This window comes from Siphateles boraxobius, unplaced genomic scaffold (genome assembly GCF_051911475.1).
Source record: "Siphateles boraxobius isolate OS27281-9 unplaced genomic scaffold, OSU_SipBor_1 32, whole genome shotgun sequence".
NCBI lineage: Eukaryota > Metazoa > Chordata > Actinopteri > Cypriniformes > Leuciscidae > Siphateles > Siphateles boraxobius.
Window position 1 is genome coordinate 244757 of NW_027508942.1, and position 25667 is coordinate 270423.

At 37.6% G+C, this 25667-nt stretch overlaps 1 long non-coding RNA gene across 2 annotated transcripts in view; it reads right to left on the minus strand.

Moving 5' to 3' along the window:
• LOC143700774 (uncharacterized) overlaps window positions 1-25667 on the minus strand; it is a 238340-nt gene that overhangs the window by 22318 nt on the left and 190355 nt on the right. The window lies entirely within an intron of this gene.

The following is a 25667-nucleotide window of genomic DNA, read 5'->3' on the forward strand; positions in this document are numbered from 1 at the left end:
TGACTGAGATGTGTGAAAGACCACTCCATACGCATGGGCTTCCACAGACACTGAGATACACAGACACCCCCAGCCCGCTCTTAACATGCAGCCCAATGATTAAAGGAAAGTGCACACACACATTTCTCCACCTCCTCCCCCTTTCTCTCTCTGTATCCTTTCACTTCTATCCCTTCTTACTCCACATCTCTTACTCCTTCTCTCTCTCTCTCTCTCTCTTTATTGTACACAGGCACAGCATGGCTCCGGTTGTAATCACCGTTGGACACAATTTCAGGGACAATTTAAAGACTATTTATTATCTTCAGTCAATAAGAGCACGGATAGACTGACTCTCTGGATGTTCATTTGAAACCTAATGGATAGAGCTTTAAATGCTTCCCAATTGGTTTACAGTAGGAGAGACTCTCTACTTAGTTTCTCGTTTGTTTTGGTTCTGTCAAAAGGGATGTGTCTGAAGAATATGTCTACATATATTATCTCACAACAAGCACAAACATAAAGCAATATTTTATTGAACAGTGTGTACTTGAATAGTGTGTAAAACCAAAATGACTGAAGTACACTTTTGTTTGATTTTTTGATGCTCACCAAAGCTACATTTATTTGATCAAAAAATACAATAAAACAGTAATATTGTCAAATATTATTACAATTTAAAATAACTATTTCAATATATATTAATATGTAATCTAACACTGTAATGACAAATATCTATTTTCAGGAGCCATTACTAGCAGTCATCGTGCTTTTATGGTGCTCAAGTAACATTTCTTATTATTATCAATGTCGAAAATGATTCTGCTGCTTAATCTTTTTCTTTTTTTTGGAAGTCTTTATTTAGACAGGGCCGTATCACAGTCCACTCCTCCCTGTACTTACCCTCTGCCCGGCCCACTCCCTGTCTGCGGTTTAGACACACATTCACAAGTACATGATAGGTGAACTTCTTTGCAACCTGCAGATTTGTTTACCCTAGCATTAGCAAGTAATGGTCTGGAAACAATAACAAGCTCATTTAGATGTAATACCCCCCTGCTCGTCATCGATGCCATTAAACTGGGTTTGTACAGTTGTAGCTGAAGGAGGAATCTCATGTCATGTGTGTGCATGTGCGTGTGTGTGTGTGTTGGGGCGGTCGTGGGACAACATGATAAGTGTGACTTAAAAGATTTGTGACTTTTAATTAAATTGTAATGCTCAAATTTCTAAAAGGGAAAGAAAAAAAAACATTTCCCTCGGCGAACACAGGAGAGTAGGAAGCTAAGACATCGAATACCACATCATTTTTCATCCTGCATTATCAGAACACATGTGTGGGGGAAACATGTCATCAACTAGTCGTTTGGAGTTAAAACTTAAATGCCAGCAGCTATTATCCGAGCCAGACAATTTGATGAATGAAATACCATTAGAACTTCAAATTTCCAGACATCTGAGGCATTCTTTTATTCAACATACAGCTCCCTAACCCTTACAGTGGAGAAATTAATGGTGTTTACATAGCAGCCCGTTTTTTTACAATTCACGTCGGCCATGTTGACCTCTTTTTGTGCGAGATCAAAGGTCACTGACAAGACAACACTGGCTGAGATTTGATTTATTGTGCTGGAAAAGTAATGGGGGGGATTTCAAAGTTTACCAGACTCTTAGCTGTCTTGAAGCAGACTCTTGTTTGGACTGCTGGTTGCAATTTTGACCAATGAGTCTCTTGATCTGACACAGAGGCTAAAGAGGAAGACTAATGGATGTCACAGAACCTGCGTTCTGTTTTGTGGCTCACAGAAGTAAATTCAACAAACTGCGAGCACTGCGAGTTCTACCTCATCTGTGTATAAACAGCTCTCTTAAAGCCAATTTCAGTCAATGCGCCAACATGGAACACTGGTATTGTTTTATTAGATATTGTGGCGTAAGTGACAGCACTGGAAAAGAATTATGAAAATGACGGCACCTGTGTTTTGTGCTGTTTGCAAAAACATCACCAAGGAGAGATCATACCCTGACCCTTTATGCATACGTGTTCCAAACGGTCTGTAACAAGCAACACTCTACTTCCAGAACATAATAAGCTATTATTAAAGGGAACCCAGCGCAATGGTCACGACAATCAGATAATATCACACGTGAACACAGGCTGAAACAAACAGTTTCCATGCTGATTTTCTACTGAATTTTCTAAGTAAACGATTTTTAGCTAATTTAACATTAAAAAACAAAAAAAACTATGTAGTGATACCTTACTCCTTTACAAGTCAATATTGTTTCACAGAAATGAAATAAAATAATTATTATTGTACATAAAATAATTATTAAAAATATAATTATAGTATAAATATATTGTATTGTAAATTATATAAAACATTTATTTATAATTCTCCAGCTTAGTTATGAAGTGTCTTTTAAGATCTTGCGACGGACCGCCACATGCGTGTACACCTTGTCACAAAATCAGTCGTGCCTTTTAATTTGAGTGCACCTTTTGTATAGAACATTGCTGTGCTTTGCTGTCATGCTATATTTATAAATATTTAATCTTCCTTTTGATTCATTCATTTGCTTGTACTCTCTGATTTATAAGTCAAGTCAAGAACTACACTACAATATATATTTGCATTGCATTGAAGTGCATTTTGCACACTGCACACAAAGTTTAACACAAGTCTTAAAGGGGCATTCGGCAACCCTAGCTATTTCTTCGATGATTTTCACTTTTGTCGTATGTTTTCTCAGCGAGCTCCCCCTACAGCTGTTAGGCGTATATTTCACAATAATGTCGTAAAAAAACGCACTTGCGGCGCCCTCCTCCCCCTTTCTGCCGCTGCTCATGTGCGTTTGTTATTATCGGGGCCGGCACAACTTTATCGTGTGGTGCTATGTCTACCGAGGTGGGTAATACATCATACACATTGAGGGCGGCTTGTGTGTTTATGTCGAATTGCCGCAAAGCAGTTTGTGTTTCTCGCTTGTTCTTGCTTCTCACGAGACTTCCTATTTCCAACTTACCGGGACGTTAGTCCGCATGTTGCAAGGTTGGTTTTCCGCCTAGGAACGCTGGGGGGAGCGGGGAAAGTAACCATACTCAGCAGAACAGGTTATTAAACCATCCAAATGATTTCTAAACGGTTTTATTAAGTTGAATTAGTTGCCGAATGCCCCTTTAAAAGGGCCATTTTATACGCTTTTACAAAGTCTTGATTGGTTTGGGGTCTCCTAGAATAGGATTTTTTTGTTTAAAACACACATACACACGCAAGCACACACACGCACACACACACACACACACACACACTCTTGTCATAGTCTGTCAGTGATGCTCTATTTAGTTCCTGTAGACCATATGTAGCCCCGCCCCTTGTCAGCATTGTGCTCGTGTTCTGTCTTCCCATTTGTATTTCCACAGCATGAAGGTAAGATCTTACTGATTTAGGAATGAAATGCTCATTTTGAAATCTTCCCGGTCAACTGACATCTGCTCATGATAACTTTTGTTAACTCTCCAATAAGTAAATCCACTTCACCAGCTAATTACTTAGAAATACTTTATACAAAGCTATCGCAAAAAACAAAGTTCAAAGACAAAATTTATAAGGTCTATATTTGGTTCTTGAAGCCCCGCCTTCCACGAAACGCTATGGGTAACACTTTATTTTGATGGGTCCTTTTGAACAACTTTGCAACTACACGCCAACTGTCTCTCATTAGAGTATTAGTAGACTGTCTGCTTAATATCTGTTAACACTTTATTGTGATGCTCTTCCAACAGACATTCTACTGACTAGAAGTAACTTTGCAGCTACATGTCAACTTATTCTAACCCTACCAGTCTACTAATACTCTACTAACACTCTAATGACAGTTAGTAAACATGTAGGTGCAACGTTACTCATAGATATTCAAAATAATGTGTTAAAGGGACCATCAAAATCAATTGAAACCTCACAATGTGCTCTGATTGGTCAGTTGGACCAGTGTGTTGTGATTGGTCAAATTTGGAAATGTCTTGCCCCTTACCATGACCACAAGTTTTAACTCTAGACTAATGCAACTTAAAAGAGGAATATTGTGATGTGTACGTTCCTGGAAGAAAACTCAAGACTATAATTAAGGTGTTTCAGGGAGAATAGAAAATAACTCCAAAATTGTTGCTTTGTAGCTATATATATATATATATATATATATATACACACACTAAATTACACAAATTAAAACTTCAAGCACAAGTATGAGATATTGCAGCTTACTGCACTTAGAACAAATGTCAGGTTTTTAATGAGCCATAATAATACAATTTAGAAACAATCAGTTAGTGATACAATCAGTTCTATGTTCATATTAGCATTTTCTGGTTTTGTTTTGGTGCTATTTTTGTTGTGGTACTATTTGTGTAACTAACTGTTAAAATCATGTGTCATACACTTTGATTTAAAAAAAAAAAGCATCTCCTAAGACAATTAAAGGGAGAAAGAGTATGCGTTTCTGATCTCAACAACCACCAACCATAGAACATTGTCTCTGTGATCTTTAATGACCTCTGAATTTGTGCACAAACAAATCTTTTATTAGTTTCTGTCTTATTGCTACCTCTGATTTCCCTCCCCATCACCTTTATCTCAGAACTTACAGCCCTCGGTCACAGACTGTGGGGTTGAGGTGAACTTTAAGACCTCGGGGAGTTTGACCATCTGCTGGAATGCAGAGGTAGGCCTGTAAATTAGGGCCCCTAATGAAAACTCTCTGGTGTCCAACTCCAGCAATCATCTGGTTAAAATCAACCAGTAATTCCACAAATTTTCCCAACCCCCCTCTCAGCCCGCAACGCCTAATTTAGAGGGAAAAGTATGCGTTCCGCTCTAAACACCTGCATTTTGAATCCACAGAAACTGTGATCTGTTCTTGTCTACAATCAAATCTTTAGGAAGATTTAATATTGCCATACAATGCAAGCCACAATGTATTCTAATGACTGCAGGATAACTGCAATCTTTTGAGGTTATTTAAATTCTTAAATAATTATATACGCAATTATGCGTGTGCATTTTTTTGTTGCAAGTTTTGATTGGAGAAATTAGCAAAAATCTGTATACTGACACATTAGACATTATACTACAACAATACCTAAATTATGAAGGTCATGTGAATTATTAATATAAAACGGAGCAAAATCAAAGGATGTTAATTAATTGAGCACAAATTGATATATAAAAGTCTTGAACAACTATAGATTTGAAACAGACAGATGATGGGAGGCCCAGATATGTGTGTGTTTTTTCCTTTGGCTTAAAACAATGAGAGCTGGAAAAGTCTTAACCTGTTAAACATCTCCCCTCTCAAACAGTTACAACTTTCCTTCGAGTTATTCAACCTTTCACCCACTGGGCCCCCTGATTCTGACCTCTCACCACATGCCATTTGCTTAAAAACTACTCTGCCGCCAACGACCTCTGGAATCTGCAAAGCATTACAGCAAAAGACCAGGGATAAGGACACAGTAGATTGGTGGTTTGCCCGGTTATTAGTTTGCTGATATAGTTTTACTGGGGTCAAATGCAATGGCTGAGAAAACAGGTCTTGGGGGTGAAAAACACACTGCGTTAAGGAACTCTCTTCCGGATGTCTGATTATGTGATAAACGTGTTTTCTTATTTTAGAATATACCACATTTTTTTTCTTTCAGTTTTACTGTGATATTACCACTGAACAATGAGCAAACTCTGAGGCCTATTAGTGTTAACATGCCGGACAAAATCGCTTCAATTGAATTATCCAGTTCAAGTAGTCTAAAATTAGACTTCAGTTAAACTAAACGACTTTTAAAATTTGTCCAGTGGCGGCTCGTCATGGAGGTGAATATGGGAGAGAGACGATTTAAATGTTAATAAAATTCCCAGTTTATTTCATGTCTAACAATGTGTATTTCTTGATTGTAATTTCACCACTGTAACACCATAAAATATTACTGAAGTCGTAAACACCACTGTTTTAATTACAATCATTTGGAAAACTATGCTGAGGAGCGAGTGTGAGGAGATAGAGAAGGGGAGGGGGATGCAAAATTCATAGCAGAAGACTTTTGCCTCCATTGGTAAAGAAAATTATCCAAACAAGATCAGAATCGAGTATTTTGCTTTCAGCAGTTAGAATCTTGAGAAAAAAATACATCGAAGAAGTGGCTAGCCTCCCTTGGTATATCAACCAATCATCATAGAGACCAATTAGGTGATAGATACATTAGTTTGAACTGCTACCGCTGATGTACCAATTACCTTAATTATGGAGGGTAGAGCTATTGAATATTTGATCGTCAACAAATTTACCAAGCTAACATTCGAACAGCAGCCCCCCAAAAAAGTACATTGGATATAGGCTACAGCAATAAGCTTTACTAAACATTTTAACATGGACATTTAAAAGGACAGAAGGATGGATTTTTGCTTCAAATGATAGGCTAGGTGAGTCATATAAAATGTATATCGTCTTGCTGTATGTGTCATTTTCTTAAAATTTTCTGTCTAAAAGTGACCCAAAAAAAGCCATTTTAAAGCAGTTAAGCAAAAAAACAAACAAACAAAAAATCGTCGGGACGACTGAGTCAGAACAAAAAATAAAATAAAAAAAAATCATTCAGACTGCATTGAGACCAGATAGGATCTTCAGTGAATAATGATATTTCAGCCTGTTTTATATCATATGACTTTAAAAGAATAAAACCATATAGATCTCAACCTAAAAACACAAAATATTTATTTGGAGATAATAAGTAAACACCAACACTAAATTCCCTTAAAGTACAAGACATTTTATAGATACACTAATCCAGTCGTATGTGGTTAGTTTCTCTGTTCTAGTTGATCAATCACACTAAAAGCCAGCAATGTCCTGCCATATTTACTTTGTGTCCTGTAACTCCACCCTTTAGAGAGTGATTCAATAATGAGTACAATCAAACAGCCTGATACCACATTAGCTCGTTGCACAATCTTCCTTGTCTTCCTTTTTTCCACAGTTTTTTTTACAACTTTTCACAGATCTAATTTCCCCTCCAGCTCCCAGTACCTTTTATTTTGGTTTTGTTTGTTTGTTTCTGTTGCTTCAGTTGGTAGGGGGAACGTCACAGAGAGCAGAGGCGCTGGTGTATAGAGAACTGTCGCTTGTCTCTCCTGAAAGCTTTTGTTTCCCCCAGGCTTTCCATTCATTACAAAGCCTTTGGTGAGAGGAGACATAAAGAAAGGCCCTGACCCTGGTGTGAGCCCTTTGACCTCTCTGGAACCAAGAGGTCAGATTCACAAGCCACTGGGCAGTCACTATTCGTTGACCGCAGGGCTCTTGCAAACGAATGGCAGCGGAAGAAGAGGCTGAATGGAGGAAAGACGGTGGGAAAATGTGGTAATTTATAGAAGTGGGGAGTCCATTTCAAAAGAGGCCATGCTGGATCAGCTGACAGACGGGTCAGAGGTGCTGTTTGGGCCTGATTTCTTGGCAATGTTACTGTAACATCTGCGTGTTAAGAGACTTCTGGGACCAAAACTTTTTGACCTCTCAGGGTCACGGAATGGGAAAAAGCAAGCAGTTAGATTGTTGGATGTCAATGGCCAATGTTTGACTTGTAGTACTCAAGGGTTATTTGCTTTGAGCTTGTCCACCTTGCTTACAAAAAACGATATTTATAATCCCACTTGATGTAAAAATGCACACAATGACAATAACAACAAAAAAGGGGAAATTTCAACAGAAATCTCTCAAGTAAAAAAGTGCTAAATGAAGAAACAAGCACCATGTACAAATATATAATAATATAAATTATTACGTGTTCTAATCCAGTGTTCTGAATTATGAATTATTATTATCATAATGAATTATTATTCATATCATAATGAATTATTATTATCATTATACCATATTATCATACAAACACCAACTTGAAATATAATAAATTATGTCGGTAGAATATCCATGTGTTCTAATCCAGTGGAGAAAAAAACATCATCATCATTATTCTAAAGGCAACAATAATTCTTACACAATATTATTATTTATATAATAAGTAAATGAACAACAAAAACAACAACAACAACAACAATAATACATAATTATTATTAAAAATAGTTATATACATTATGAATTAATAATAATAATAATAATAATTAGTATTATTTTTCTTATTATTATTATTATGATCACAAAATAAATCATGCAATCATGGGAAATTTCTGAGCCTCAGTAGAGACATTCTTGGAAATCTCAGGCCTTCAGGCCAGCTATTAACCCAATTGGCCTCAGTGGACCTGTAGCTGTCCCGGCGGTTCTCTGGGGTTACCACAAAATTGACCTAAGGACAGGAGTCCAGTATTGACCAGCTGTTGAGTGGGATCTTCTCTCTAAGCCTGGGAAGACTCTCCTAATTAGCCTCCCACACCCATAAACATGTCCAATGAGCTGGACACCCAGAGCTTATTGATTGAACTGATGGGTCCAATTCTGTGCTCAACTTCACAATGGGCAACGGGGCAGGTGACAAGCTCTGGCTCCAACGCCTGCACGAAGTGTCTGTGAAAATAAGTTGGACAAAGATGGAGTGACCTGGTGAATGAAGTATCTGCGGGGATGATTGTTTCTCCTTTCTAGCTGACTGTATAACACAATATTCTATTTTTTTTTCTTCTCATTTTTCCATTCTTCGTTGGTGTTCCCCTTAGATTTATGTGTAATGTATCTCTATGTGCATTGTGACCGGGTCAACACATCTACAGTAACAACCACTGCTTATGACTCTGATGATAAATGGATGGAAACACACTCTGGCAGACTACAGGACTGTCTCCAGTGTGACATAGAGGCTTCTCTTTTATCGAGGTCACAGGATACAAGTCTTGAGGGCCTGCCCTCTCGGATCACTCCTTCAGATATTTTTTCTCGTCCTTTCTGCCCTCCCTAAGTTGTTTTTCTTTCATTTAGCTGGCCTCCTCCTATAAAAATGCAAGCCAATTTTCCAGCACATTAACCCGGGAGATCTTTAATACACAGGAGTTTTGGTACAAAGGGGACAGCAAGGCCTAGCAGAAAGATAGATGGGCCTGCCGACTAAATGTGGGCAGTTTTCCCACTGCCCTGGTCTCAGTTCGGGACAAAGACCTCATTGAGTGGGATGCTTGACATCAGCATCATAAACTAGTCACAGCTACAAAGGCTCTGACACTTTAAAGCACCAGCTACTGCCCCTTTCCTTTCTATCCCCTGCACACTGTTTCTACGGCTGCTCCAATCGCCAACAGTCGTTGTTGTTTTTGGATTTTTTTTTCTTAGAGGACATTAAGACAAAGGGTTATATGTTAAATAGTGTCAACAAGAATCCCCTCCTGGAGTCTGCTTTTCTCCATTTCCTCATTTGTCCATTAGAGACACAAGCTATGCTGACCATTTTCCATCTCCATTATCTCCACCTTTCACCTCATCTCCTCGCTGCCATTAACTTTCCCGTTTTCCTTTTCTTATGGATGACACAACATACGTCAAAGTTATTTTTACATCATGAGACAGAATTGAACAACATCAATGAGGACAATGTCAAAAGTGGATGGCTACGATAAGTAGGGGAAATCATGTTGCCTTTGTAAACACCAACGTGCAAGCATATCTTCTAATAAACTAGGCTATGTCTCTGAACACTAACTTGAATCAAAACTAAAGACTGCAATTTAGTTTAATAGCAATTTATGTCAAATGTAATGTAATTCTATACGTTCATTATATACGTTAAGAAGCAAATCAGTCCTCTTTTGATATCATTTGAAAAACTTGAAACATCAGGCTAAAGATGTAAAGACAATACTGTTGAAATGTGCCCAAATTATGCATACATAATACTAAATATTTATTCAGCATTTTCTTGACCTCAGAACACCCAAAAATGTCCTATTACTGAAGCAAACTAGCATCCAAACCAAACAGCTCAAAAACCGTCACCTGCCCAGTGAACTTCTGTCGACATGTTTGTTATGAATACCACTCTTGCTTTAACCTGTGCAGTTACGGGAGGTCCTTCATTAACTGTCATTACCAGGAAAGATTGTTTAGACAGCTCTCGGCTCTCCTGTCAACAGGTAGAGCTGCCCTCATAGTCTCTTTTCACCAAGCAAATCTCTGCAATGTGGCTAGAAGCCCTGATTCTGTGACCCGAGAGTCAGGATATTATTGAAAGAGGCAGAGATGGCAGTGCCGGTTGAATAAAAGGGTGATTTCTGAGCGAGATGTCAGCACAAAGTTGGATTCGGCCTCTCAATGTCAGGCCAGTGAGAGAAAGGGTGCACTTTAATGGATTAAACTCTGAGTGCCAAAGCGCTTCACAGACAGGGACCGCTGATGGATGGAGTAATATTGTAGACGTTTATTCTGGGATTTCTGTGTCAGTGCAAGGGTCCTGTCCACCACTACAGTATTTATCTTTTAAGCAGAAAGGGATGACTTGAATTTGACAATACATTCTCACGTCAGTAATCGAGTTGCTGAAATGTTACTTGTAAATAGAATATTTTGGGTTTAATACAACTTTCAATCGACAGCACTTAATGTTGATTAGCAGAAAAAAAATCCATTTGTGCCTGGGTTACAGTGTGGCACTTACAATGGAATTTAATGGGACCAATTTATAAATCTTAAAATAATTAAATAGTTAATATGCGTGCTAACATGATTTTCGTGTGGAGAAAAAAACAATTACACAGAAAAGGTTAGTATCCAATTTCACAACTTCACCACTATGACATCATAATGCAATTAACTAAATAATAATAAAAAAGGAAATAATACACAAGTTTTAGTAGAAACATTCATTTTAAGTTATAATTTTCACATTTCTGCTTTTAAATCCTCCAAAATAGGCCCCATTTTCTTCAATTGTTGTAAGTGAGCTTAAAAGATAGTTCACCCAAAAATGATACTTCAGTCATCATTTACTCAGCCTCGAGTTGATCCAAACTTGTATGAGATTCTTTCTTCTGATGGACACAAATTAATATGTTTTGAAGAAAGTTGACTGCATTGAGTTCCATAGTATTTTTTCCCCTACTATAAAAGGCAATGGATAGTCAACTGTCTGGTTACCAAAATTGTTTAAAATATCTTCTTTTGTGTTCAACAGTAGAAAGAAACTCATACAGATTTAAAACAACTTGAGGATCAGTAAATTATGACAAAAATAAAAAATTTGGGTGAATTATACCTTTAACGTCTATTGAACCCTAAATATCCCCAAAGTAACTGACAATAATGTGCTTTAATAAGCTATCAAAACACAATAACTCAATATAAGTCAATCAAAGAAAGGGTGTCCTTAAAATATGACAGTTGCGAAAACATATTTTGTCAAATCACATCTTTCTGTTTGTTCTCCATTCTTGTGGTATTGTATCAAACGTGTCATTCGGAAAAGCTCTGCTGCAGTCCAACCTTTGAGAGGAGAGAAACAGCTGCTTCACATCGCTAACCTTTGGACAACGTCAAGATAGGGAGAATTTGGACAGGTTTGGGCAAGAACGAAGGCCAGAGTCTGTCATCAGGAAGAGATTGCATTGTCACAGTAAAATAATAACGAACAAATTACAAATAAAGCTTTGACCACCTGTTAGATGTGAAAATTAAGACTTTCTTCTGTCCCTCCTCCACCCCCCAGCACAATTCTCCACCTGTCGCCCATGTCACAGGACCCCGCTGCAGATAAGGTGACCCTCGCTTTGAGGCCAGATTGATTCAAATCTTAGCCATAAGGCAGCGCAATACAGCTCAGTCACCATAACTTTGCAGCTGCCCTGTCGATCCATAGGTGAAGTTCACTGCAGGGCTTTTGTCAGACAACCACTCAGCCATGTGTAATCGATCTCTCGTATATATATGTTCACAAAAAGAAAAAAGTAAAGAGAAGCACTTCAAGGTCCAGAGATTAGCACCCCAGTCAGCTGGTTCACATGTGCCCTTTGGTCTAAATTTAAATACAGTAATGGCTCCAGGGGGCAAGAGAAGAGAAAGGAAAAAGAAATTATGACCAAGAGCAGGCTAAGGGCCAGATCATGCTCACACTAAGGGGGCCGGTTCAGAGGTGGCGCGATTACAACTTGCAGGCCAGCGCTTCAGCATCTGACTCTGATTGATTCAGGACCTCGGCTACATGAGCACAATGGATATGTCAGGGTGACTTCAAATTATATGCGCTGGCAAGAAATTCTGAAATTCAACAATTCATTCTTATATATGCTCATAATAACATTTGTAAATTACATTTTCACATCAAATTAAAGAAAGGTAAAGTATTGCTCATACACATAGGATAATATAAAAATAACTTACATTTTATAAACAGTGGGGAAAGTTACTTTTAAAAGTAGTGCATTACAATATTGCGTTACTCCCTTAAAAACGTAACATTACTTTACTTTTTATGTCAAGTAAAACGTTAGGGAACTTTTGTATTACTTTTTCTCACCTCAGGTCTTGAAGTTGTTTTGTCTTTTTACTGACAAGTTATATAACACACCTTTATTTTTTATTTAGAATATTCGGACCGATATTTCCTAACCCCAAGACTTGAGCTATATACACCATACAAAATATCTCTTATCTCATTACAGGTTATCATACCTATACTGTACAACTGTTTTTATTTAGTTAAAAGTAATATGTTCTGTTACTTTTGTACGTTTTGTCTAAGTGACTATGGAGAAGAGAGATAATTTAAATTTAGTATAAAAAAATGTATAAAATATATATAGTAGGGTATACATACACATACCTGAAATTTGCCGACGACACCACTGTCATCGGTCTCATCCGAAACGGTGACGAGTCTGCTTACAGACTGGAGGTTGAACAGCTGGCTGTCTTGTGCAGTTATAACAACCTTGAGCTGAACACGCTCAAAACAGTGGAGATGATCGTGGACTTCAGGAGGAACAGCCCAGCACTCCCCCCACTCACCATCATGAACAGCACTGTGGAAGCAGTGGAGTCATTCAGGTTCCTGGGCACTATCATCTCTCAGGACCTGAAGTGGGACAATCACATTGACTCCACTGTGAAAAAGGCCCAGCAGAGACTGTACTTCCTTCGCCAGCTGAGAAAGTTCAACTTGCCACAGGAGCTGCTGATTCAGTTCTACTCAGCCGTCATTGAGTCTGTCTTATGCACTTCCATCACTGTCTGGTTTGGTTCAGCTACCAAATCAGACATCAGGAGACTACAACGGACAGTCCGGACTGCGGAGAGGATTATTGGTGCCCCCTGCCATCCCTCCAGGACCTGTACTCTTCCAGAGTGAGGAAGAGAGCAGGTAAAATCATCACAGACTCCACTCACCCCGGACACCACCTGTTTGAACTGTTACCGTCAAGACGGCGACTCAGATCACTGGCCACAAGAACATCTCGGCACAGGAACAGTTTCTTCCCACAGGCCATTTCCCTCCTGAACAGTTAACACTCCTCCCAAGGCATATGCCTGTAAGTGCAATACTCCCACTGTTTAGTGCAATATCCTACAACTCAGGGATACTTATATGTAGATTTATTTATTCATAATATTCAAAAACACTGTAATATATGTGATACTTGTGACAACTGTGATAATTTTATTCTCATATATTTATATTTTTATTTTTTATTCTTAGAATCTGTAGTATTATGTTTCTTGTTGTATTCCACTGTAAGTCCACTGGAAGCCTCAGTACCAAAACAAATTCCTTGTGTGTGCAAGCACACTTGGCAATAAAGCTCTTTCTGATTCTGATTCTGATACCTATAGGGTCTATAGTTTATATAATTACATTATATTTTTATATTTAATGTTGCTGCATATTCTTACTCTATGCATAATGCATTAAGAATGTTTTTATAGAAAAGGACCATTTTGTTCTTCGTATCTGAGTGCCTAATAGGAGGAATGTCAAATTGCTTCACAACAGAAGGCTTTGCAAGTTGAGTATTTGTGCTGTTTTTGTTTTGTTTTGTTTTTTGTGTGTGGATGGTATTAAGATTTGATGAAGATTTGATGCTAGTGTAGTGTGGACTACACTAAATACAGGTGTAAACAAGGTCTAACATGTTGAGCTTGTACACTTTTGACCACTTCCAGAGATAGCTGAAAACGCATTTGATCAGGATTGCCTTCGTAGTGTAAACACTCATGTGGTCCAATGTGCCTATTTGCCGCCTTTGCATGAGCTTAATTTGCCCATTAGATTGAAAGTTCTGAAAAAAAAACATTCATTTTCACGCCTATTGACCCTCCCGTCGAAGAAATTGGGACATAAGTGGTTGAAAGTGGACAAAAGTAAATGGGTATGTGTCACCCTCATCTGCTTGTGATCCAATCGACCAAAATGCATCTTAATACCGCAGGTGTAAATTAACAGGACCTAAGTGAATCGAATTGCCATCACTAAAGTTTGGTAGACATACATCTGCAGTTGCAGTGATGATGTAGTTGCCCCGACGGGAAGTTTAAGCTTGTGTTGTAAAACGGCCGTATTACAGGGACCAAATACAAAAAGAAAAATGTGTTTCTTAACAGGACTTATAGACAATTACCTTCCTTCTATCATTCTACGTTCTCCTATTTGTGTTTGTGTTTCGGGAAGGTTAGTGGAAGAAAGAACCAGAGAGTACAGCCTCAATCACCTCAACAAAGCCAAAGCTCACTCGACTGGAATAAGTAGAATGTCCTCCAAGCTGTCTGAAACACTTACATTCCAGGTCAGCAATGAACTGTTAACTATTTGACCACTAACCTCTGAAGATTTGATGCTAAGTTGGCAATCATTATTAATGGTGTCTGATTGGGTTTCCCATCTGCTACCCATGAAACTATAACAGCTTTGATGCCACGCAATTAAAGCCTGGTTTCCATGTGCAGTGGAACTTACCATGTGTTACACTGTAAAATAAAATAAAAAGAAAACAATTGGATAACTGATTTGAAATGCTTCCCTCAATGTTCTTTGTCCCTTCTTCTCAAAAGCACAAACTTAAAGCACAAAAGTACACTCACTCTATGTGGAAAGGATACTGCTGCTGGCTGGTTAACATGAGGAGGAAGTGTATCTGAGTCCAAGACTCTGGTGTTGTCTACTGTGTCTTGGCTCAGTTCATTTGTGTCTCATCGGATAGCCTTGTGGAAATGTGCCAAGAGTCTCCAACCAACTACTGTCAGATTGCAACATGTTGAGACCGGAGCAGGTAGTCATGGAAAGAGGGAGCAATATATCAGCCTGCTTGACGGACTTCATCAAAAAAAAAAAAAAAGAAAAAAAAAGAAAGAAGTAATCATCCACTGGTTTAGTCTGTGTTGATATTGTTAGTTATAATACTATAATAATACTCAAAGCGCTTGGTCAATTCAACTTGACATTAAATCAACATGGACCAAGATATGAGGACAGTAAAGTGAGCCTAATTGCAAAAACATTTATGATGTCATCTTGGTAGTTGAAAACTTTTGATTTGACAACATAAAAAAAATCCTCTTTGGATTATAAAGTCATGAGAAAAAGAAGTAATGCAAATTGTTTCAATTAAAGGAGAAGTCAACAAATAGGAAAAAGTGATTGTTTCCAATTACATAGTAATTATACTTCATTTTAATTTTTACTTTACTGCTTTTATTATATTTCAGGCCATATAAATTGCCAGTCAGGTTTATTTAATATAAATTGCTATTTGTGTACCTGTCACTGTGTGGGGAACTTGCATGAAGCCTGACAGAATTTCTTCATACAATGAGTAGTGCACTCCACATGTTGCTTTATAAAAGCCTAAATTGCAATAAATAAATATGTTCTGCTTGTGGTGTGAATCAGGCCTTAGCATCTTGAATCTGAAGATATTAAGGACATTATATAAAGAATGTCTCATTTCCTGTCAAAAGTGCCCTCTGCTTTTCCTCCTTTCTCAGGGTCATGTTTTCCTCATGGGCACACATGCAGGTTAAAGTAACCATGGACAACTCTTTGCCCAATGTTCCAGCCAGCTGGACCTGGTTCCAGCAGGGTCTATACCCAATGTTCTTTGTACTCCAGCTGAGTTCCTGGACCTTTCCTGTCTTCTTTATTGACTTTCAAAAGACGCTTTTCCATGCAATTACAATGAATGGTGACTGACGTTTCAAGCTGTAAAAAATGACTTAAAAGAACCATAGAGGAATCATAAAGTAAACCATATGACTCATGCACTAAAAACCATACTGTTCAAAAGTTTAGGGTCGGTAAGATTTTTTAAATGTTTTTGAGAGAAAGGCTTCATTTATTTGATAAAAAATACAGTAAAAACGGTGATATTGTGTTATGTATTTGAATACATTTTACAAATGTAATGTACTCCTGTGATGGTAAAGTTTAATTTTCAGCATCATTACTCCAGTCTTCAGTGTCAAGTGTGCAGACATGCAAATTCATGCATGTACAGTAGTCGAGAGCGCAGCTCAAACAAAACTAAAAATTAAACACAAATGAGATGTTTGGTCATAAGAAGTCATTTTTGCTCATTGGTAAGGTTGATATTGATATGGATGAGTAGATGCATGTTCACATTTAGTTTAGAACTACAATAACATCATGTTCACACAGCGTGCACAATGCTTCTGCACCTTACTACTGATTTGTCTTAATGTGGGGACAGGAGAGGTGTCAGTCAATAAATGAGAAAAAGTAACTTGCGGTACTTATTTGAAAAAGTAACTCAGATATTTCGTTGCAAATTTAAAAGTAATTAAGAAAAAGTAACTCTAAAAAAGTAATCTGATTACTTGTAATGGTTTACCCCGAACACTGAGGACAAGACTTGATTTAGCCAATCGTAATGTGGATGTGGTTTGCTGTTGCTGTGATCTCGTGTGAGTGACAGGTTGTCCCGTCCTCATGCCAGTAAACACGTCATCAGAGAAGAGATGCTGCAAGTGGGAGGGGAAGCTATTTTGATTAAAGATTACGAGGGTACATGCATTTAAAAAAAAAATAATGATGTGCATTGAAAATTCATTTATAATAAATACTGCAATAAAAAAAATAGGAATTGTCCATTTTGATTTCATGGTGACTTTAACAAAAAATGGATATTCCTTCATTAATTCAATGCCCTACATTACACACAGATCAGATGTGGCAAAATCATTCCACCCTTCAGTTTCCTGTGCAGGCCCCATTCATCCAGAGCTATAAACTGCTGCCTATGTTTAAATAAATGTCTTGCAAACACATTCATTTTATGTAACAGCGCTCCATATTCTCTGATAGCCCAGGGAGTAAACGCTGATGCTTACATGCATTAGATACATGGATTAAATGTAGAGGGAAATAGGAAAGGGGTTCCACTGGGAGACTGGAGCTCTCATAGGCGTTTCATGCTCTTTGATCCTTGCTGTGTGGTGAAGCAAGAACCCAATCATTCTTAATCACATAAAGTTAACAGAGCATGGCCTGGTATTTAGCTTTATGTTTATCTGTGTTAATATTAATGGCAGTGAAGAGATCTTGACTTGCTGCGGCAGGTCAGATAGGCAGGTGCGACACGGTCTCAAATTTCTGTTTTCAAAGCCCCGTCCACTTCGAAACCCACAGTGAGAGACACACTGCCATCATTTAAAAAGCAGGTAAGAAAAAAAGCTCTCACATTTCCCTTTACTCTCTGCCCGTCTTTCTCTCAGTGGCTGACTTTTTACATAACAGGTTATCCTTTTGGTGATGATAATGAAGTCTAAATACCACTTATTGCAGCGAATTAACAGTAATCAGCATGGTGAGTTTTGAAAAGAGGTTCTTTGATCTGTAACAGAGAGCGTGGCTTTCATGGCCCTGATGGTATCAGCAAGGCTGGAGTGAAGGACAGATAAAGTAATGTGAGCAGACTCTCCTTTTGAAGCCTCTTCATACCTCACAAGGATCTGCCCTGAGTGACACTCAAACCATGTGGTTAACCTACAGACAAGTATGTGCAGACAAATGTTGCCATTGTTATTGGTATGCCTCATGGATAATGACGTTTCCATGTTGAATTTATTGCTAAAGGTCATTAAGACTATCTACAACAAGGATGAGAAGATAGCTCTGCTAGGTACATCTGTTCTTATGTAGATTATTAAAAGCAGTTTGGGATAAAATGCTTATGCTAATATGTTAAATGTTCAAATCAGTTTATATGAAACCGATATGATGCACACAACAGCATGAAAAGCACTCAAATGATCCAAAACAATTATAGAACGGCAACTTAAGGCATGTTAAAACTGTATCGTGCCTTTCAGTGATAGAGCTCATTTTGAATTAGGTTATCCTGTTGAAAAACTTCAAACTAAACCTGATTGAGTCTCTCTGTTTGGCTGCTGTTTGTAAAACACACACACACACACACACACACACACACACACACACACACACACACACACACACACACACACACACACACACACACACACACACACACACACACACACACACACACACACACACACACACTATTTTTATTCAATAGTTGTACATGACTTGCTGGTCTCAAATTGCTTATTACCAATTATTTTTTCGCATATTAGTATTTTCCTGTATTGCTGTAACTGTTATTGTGTTATTATTAATTTTTATTAACATTTAATACATTAAATGTTAACCCTGTACTTACACTTAATATTTGTTTTTATATTTTTATATATGAAAGTTTTTTTTTTTTTGCACCACTATACAAGTCTAATTTCTCCGACAAACATTTACGAAGTCTAACAAATCATCGATTTTCATTTCAGAAAATATGTTCAGTGGAGAATGATTGAAAATGCACTTGTTTGGACCATTATTGTAAATCAGATTTTTTTGATAGAGGATATATATATTTTTTTTAATAAAATTTTGCTATTGTCCTGTTAGGATTCCCATTGATCTCAATGGCAGTAGCTTAGTTGGCACATCAACAAGCTCTTGACCTGGGTGCTGCCATCTTTACTTTAGGGCCATTCGAATGGAGACAGTTCTTTAAGCCAATCACATGAGACACAAATGCCATGTGACTGATCATTCTAGCAGCAGAGAGGAAACAACATTTATTTTACGCTGTTTAGTCCCTCAAAAGAAGATCACAGATTTAAAACTTTCCAGTTGCCAATGCCATTGCATTACTATTTGCAGGTGCATACAGGTGCAGAAAATATGTCCTGCATCTTTATTATGATGATTGCTATAACATGATCATATGCACTGCTCCTTAGTAGCCTACAATTTAGGATGCTGGGAATAAGAAAATACGGAAACAGAGACTCTAGTTAAATTATGCACACCTATTACTACAATGTGTATGTGATTGTTTTGGAAAAGCTTTAACTCCACGTCGGCCAGCACTGTGCCATCTGTACAGTTTCTTTATGAATATGCATGCAGCGAGATACGACACAGCCTGCCCCATTAATAATCTTGTCATCTGATTGGAGGGCTTTTAGGTTTCCCCTCCCTCTTTCCCAAAACACACACACACACACACACACACACACACACACACACACACACACACACACACACACACACACACACACACACACACACACACACACACACACACACACACACACACACAAATCTCCCAGATATCATATTTGTCAGGGTCAGAACACTGGGATCTTCTGTGAGAGGCCACGGCAAAGTGCACTGCTGCCCGAAATGAGGAAAAAAAGCAGCTGAAATGGGAAAACAGAGTGTTATTTTTCTCACCTCTTTTTGGGATTAAATGGTGGTGCAAGATCTGGCAAGAGCACCCTGCAATTCCGTGTGTAAATAAAGGCCGGCTCTCTCCGTCAAGAGGCCTAAAGCGACGCCAGAATGCTGGGGTGTCAGGGTATGCAAGCTGACCTTGAATAGGCAAGAATCTATCGGTGTGGGGGAAGGGTTGTGTTGGAAGGCTGACGCAAGGTAGCATTTGCAATCGGGGGTTTGGGTTTTGGGCCCTCCAGTCATCAATCATTCCGGGCCTATTCTGTTCTTTGACAGCTCACTACAAGGCTTGACATTTAACACTCAGGACCCTCGACTAGGATCTGTCCAAAGCCCGGGGACTTCAAGCCCCACAGTCAAGTGAAAAGAATGATTTTCTTTCTCTCTCTCTTTCTCTCCCTCCCTCACTCTCTCTCCCTTCCTCCCTAGTCATTTGCTAAGTAGTCCAAATGAAGCTAAGCAGATACAAATTAATAATTCCCATCTGTAATAGTTCAGTTAGGCTAAATAACTCTCCTTATGTAGCGCTTGCACATACAAAAGAGCGAAGAGAAGAAGTCAAGAGGCCTGGAGGCCTATTAAAACACATGAAAGTGTAATAGCTGGAGGTGTGGACGAGTGGGTGGGAGTTTGGATTGCTTCAGTGAACCAGGAGAAAGAGAATGCTTAATCTCAACATCTGAAAGGAGATTATTTTCTTTCTTTCTTTTTTTTTAAATATAAATTTACTGAAGTTTGCTGTCTTAATTATTAAGAGGCGTCTATTTCTTAGTTTTTATTGTAGTCTATATAGAAAGAGGTGTTAAATGTTCTTCATGCTCAGATAAGTGAAAGCACGACGTCTGTGTGATCTACATCACTCATCTGATTAGGCTTTAGCTGCCTGTGGCGATAATATGATCAGTACATAAAGTTGGCATTTATAGTGATTACATGTTAGATCAGTGAGGCCCATTAAAGAGACAAATGTGCCAAAAAATGTTTGATCCAAAACTGTGGATCCTTCTGTCACCCCCATGAAAACACACACACACACACACACACACACACACACACACACACACACACACACACACACACACACACACACACACACACACACACACACACACACACACACACACACACACACACACACAATTCAGGGACAGAAAAGAAAAATCCCACAGAAAATTAATTAAAACTTCATATTTAGATGTATTTGAATGTTTTATTATTTATTTATTTATTTTTGGCCCATTAAATGTAATTACAGAACTAATCTGTTTTTTCATATCTCTCAACAGTAAATGAGCTTATGGTCTTCGGTCCTGCAGTTGGCTTTGCTGTTTTATAGGTCAGTAGGTCACTTCAAATAGATTAATATCCTGAAAAAGAACTATTCAAATCAAATGAAATATTCTGTGAGAGCCATGTGTTATTAGAGAGGACTTGTGTCAGATTCAGCCACTTCCAGCCTTTTTTGCTCTGTGTCAGATTGAAGAGAAATGTAGACATTGTAACTGTCACTAACCACGATGTATCTTCTCTGACCTTGACAGTAAAAGTATGTGGTGATAGTGATGTTGGCTGTGTAGAAGTTATGATATATAATATGAATTTGCTTTCTTAGGGTGAATAAGTATATAAACATAGAAATTTAATTTAGTATTATAATACATAATTTTTAATAATTAATACAACTTTTGTAAGACTTTAGTTTTGGGACCAATTATTCACTAGTTGCATTATTAGCATGCATATTACTAGCATGCTTATAAGCACATATCAATGCCTTATTCTGTGACAATATTCTATAGTACATCCCTTAATCATACCCAATATCTAAACTTAACCACTACAACAACTACATTAATAACTATTAATAAGCAGAAATTCTGAGTTTAAGGCAAAAGTCATAGTTAATGAATATGTGATCCCCACAAACTAAAGTGAGATTATTTTGTAAAAAAAAGAGTGATTTTTACCACGGGAACAACACAATGGAATGTTTTTTTTAAAAATATCAAATTAAAATTAAACTAACTTTTTACTTGATGAAAGTAATTACTTACAATTTTGAACTCAAGGCGTAAGGTGCTAAAAAAACAACTAAGTTAGATAAACCTGTGTTGAAGCTTGCTCGTGCATGTATTAGACCAACATTAAAAAAGTGACAGAAGAGTACAATATCACTGTTGTAAAATATCATGCTCAAAACATACACAGACACACACAGATGCACAAAAGCACACACATGCTCGCACTAGAGGACTATATGTGTTAAGATCACATGTACCGTGCCTGTGGCGTATAAATTCTTCACTCGTTGCCCTGTGCTTCTTATCTGTGTGGGGAATTTGCTAGTGGATGCCGATACCATCTCCTCACTGCCAGAGGAGTCTATTCATACTTGTATGTTCGGGGCTTGATGGCTTCTTTTGGGCTTCCTTGGTCTCAGAGATAGACATTTCCTCTTTTATCTTTCCACGCTCTGCTAGCTGAATACTAAACATGCCTCCAGACAGACCAAACGTCTTAACAGCAGAGCTGGCCAGCATTGTTTGCCCCACCATTGTACATGCTCGTCAAGATTCTGAGGGGAACCTAACAGCTTAAAAAACAGCTTTCCCTCCATCCGTGTGGCTAAGCTCTTTACCGCTATGGAGACTAGTGGGTTTCACTGCCCTTAGTGACCAGCAGACTGATCGCTTTGATTTCTTCAGAGCAAACTCTTAGTATAACCATGAACACGTTGTAGACTTTGACTGAAAATGTGCATTTATTAATTTTTTGGGGTTTGTTTTTAACCTTAAACCTTTAACTGAGACCATTTACACATCATAATTTCATAACACTTTAAAACAAGGTTTAATTTGTTAACATTAGTTAACTACAATAACTACAAAAAATAAAGCTTTTATTATTCTTAGCTAATGCTAATTTTAACATGTATATATATATATATATATATATATATATATATATATATATATACATGACTAAAACTGAATTAAAGGTTAATTAATGGACCTGAGGTGACGGTCTAATAATGAACAGTTGTACTGTATTTATTTATTTACTTTTTAGTAATATTAACAAAGATTAATAAACACTGTAATAAATATACTACAGTAAATATTCATGTAAATATTCATACTTAGATACATTGTATTACATACATACATGAATAGGTAGCAAATGTGCAATATTCTTGAACTAATTGTTTTTATTTTGTTTGTTTATTGAGGTTGTGTTATTGTTGTTGTAGTTTTATACTGTTCTTGTTCTACTGTACTTTCTCAATGTCTATGTATTGTGTGTAGTTTTGTTAGTTCTTCTTTTATGCTGACGTTTTAATGTTGACTCGATGAGCTTTACTACAAAAATTCCTATGTAGTTGCAGCTGTACAGGTACAAATTGCAAATACAACTTCAATCAGTCAGAAATTGCTCATTGTTCAATCAACTAATGTTCTATCAACTACTATAAAGGGTTACCCATAATTATATAGAAAACTACAATATTTTATATATATATATAAAAGGTGTGATGTATGTAAAGTAACAACAAAAGAGGCTACATATTGCTTTTAGTGAAAAATAAATCATACATTTTGTGTTTTATTAGGTCCCCTAGATGGTGCCACATCAGTGAATCTCTCTACTCAACCATATAATACCACAACACACACACACACACACACACACACACACACACACACACACACACACACACACACACACACACACACACACACACACACACACACACACACACACACACATTTTGCCCTGGTTTATCAGCAGAGCAGACACCTCTTTTTCCAAGAAAGATTCATCAGATCATGGTCATCCTGAGCCGTCCTTTCCACAATAAAACAGCACCATATGGTTGTCTTAAAGCCTGTGCATGTATGGCTTAATGACAGAGCGGATGGTCGAGACAGAATGAGGGATGGTCGGTGGGGGGTAGTGCTGAGAGAGAGAGAGAGAGAGAGAGAGAGAGAGAGAGAGAGAGAGAGAGAGAGAGAGAGAGAGAGAGAGAGAGAGAGAGAGAGAGAGAGAGAGAGAGAGAGAGAGAGAGAGAGAGAGAGAGAGAGAGAGAGAGAGAGAGAGAGAGAGAGAGAGAGAGAGAGAGAGCATAACACTCATCAACTCTTTAACCTGGAAAGATGTCATGGGGTCAGAGTAAAAAGGGATGAAATGTCACAGAAATCCTTGTCTACTGGTATGAAGCAGTTGTTTCTGGCTTAATAAAAATCAGACTGTCAATAATCTTGAATTTATAGATGCACAATAAGAGGATGTAAGGGGATTTAAATGAAATGCAGTGCTTTACTGTATATTCATAATTTTTCTCAACAATTTCTTGCAGGTCAGATAGTGCTTGAACAAAGCATCATGGGAAAGTGATGTAAAGCTGCCAAAACATATTCGCCCAGGGTCCATTCCCCTCAGCAAATACACACAGCTGCTTGCAAAGAATCCTGGGATGTGTCTACACAGCCAGCCTCACAACCTAATGAATGTTTACTCAAGCTGATTCAAACTGCATGACATTTTCATGATTTGGACTCACCCAGTGATCCCTAAACATTGCTATGTCTGTGGTTAATGACCACTTATGGCACAATGACCTTTCCATCTTACAAGAACTTTATTTGATTACAGAATTCTAAGCGGATATAAGGGATTATACCAATAACGGAAGCAGTAAATGAAGTAACAATGTCACTACACTAACATTTAATTCTCGAACATATCGTCATGATCATGTTTAACCGGTGTTTACCACCGTTGGGCCGTTGAGAAACCAGCGATCTGTTCAAAATGTTATGCTAACAGTGTTTGATGTGAAACATGCAGAGTGCCCATAAGAATCTGCAGCTGGACAGACCGTAAAAGGAATATTCCAGGCTCAATACAAAGTTACCCTGTTCTCAATTTTATTGTATTACTAATCTGGGTTTCAATGAGGCACTTGCAATGGAAGTGAGTTAAGAAAACTTTAAAACACTCACTGTTTCAATAGTATAGCCACAAGATGTAAACGATATGAGTGTTAACATGATTTTAGTGTGGGAAAAATCAACTAATAACCTTTTCTGTGTAAAGTTGCATGTAATTTACAACCTTGTTGACATGACAAGACACCTAAAACGATGAGAACAACAACAAAAAACAAACAAAAAAAAAACACCCAAAAAAAACAACTGACGTTTTACCAGAAGAATCAACGTTTTTATAAATTGATAAGCTTCACATTTCTGCTTTTAAATCTTTCAAAAATGCATTTACTTCAAGGTTACAGTGAGACACTTACAATGGAAATAAATGGGGCCAATTTTTGAAGGTGTTACAGTATGTTGTCATGGCAACAAGGTTGAAAATTGAATATAACTTTACACAGAAGAGGTTAGCAAGTGCACACTAAAATCGTGTTAACATGCATATTGTTTATGTCTTGTGGCTATACTATTGAAACATTTGAAGCATTGCAAGTGCACTGTAACCCAGATTTTAGTTTTTTTTTTTAAGAAAAGGAGGGAGGCTTTTTTGTAATCAATATTTGAGTGTATTGTGTATTACAACAAGTTCTGTCGATTTATCTCAATTTATGCTGAACCCAGAATATTCCTTTAACCCTGATGGTTAGACAGGCGGAGACTGTGTGTATGTATTATATTTATATATATACATGCAAAATTTTGTATATATATATATATATATATATATATATATATATATATATATATATATACATACACTTTATAATAATATTTTTAACTATAAATAAATGGTTAGACAGGTGGAGACTGGGGGACACAGGGCAAGTGAAGAGCTGGAGAAAGATAGCTATGATTGATAGAGTCAGGCTTGGTCTATAAAGGTCTGCAGAGAGATAATCAGAAAGAGCATGTTTGTAGGCTAACAGAAACTCCTCTGCAAAGATGAGCTT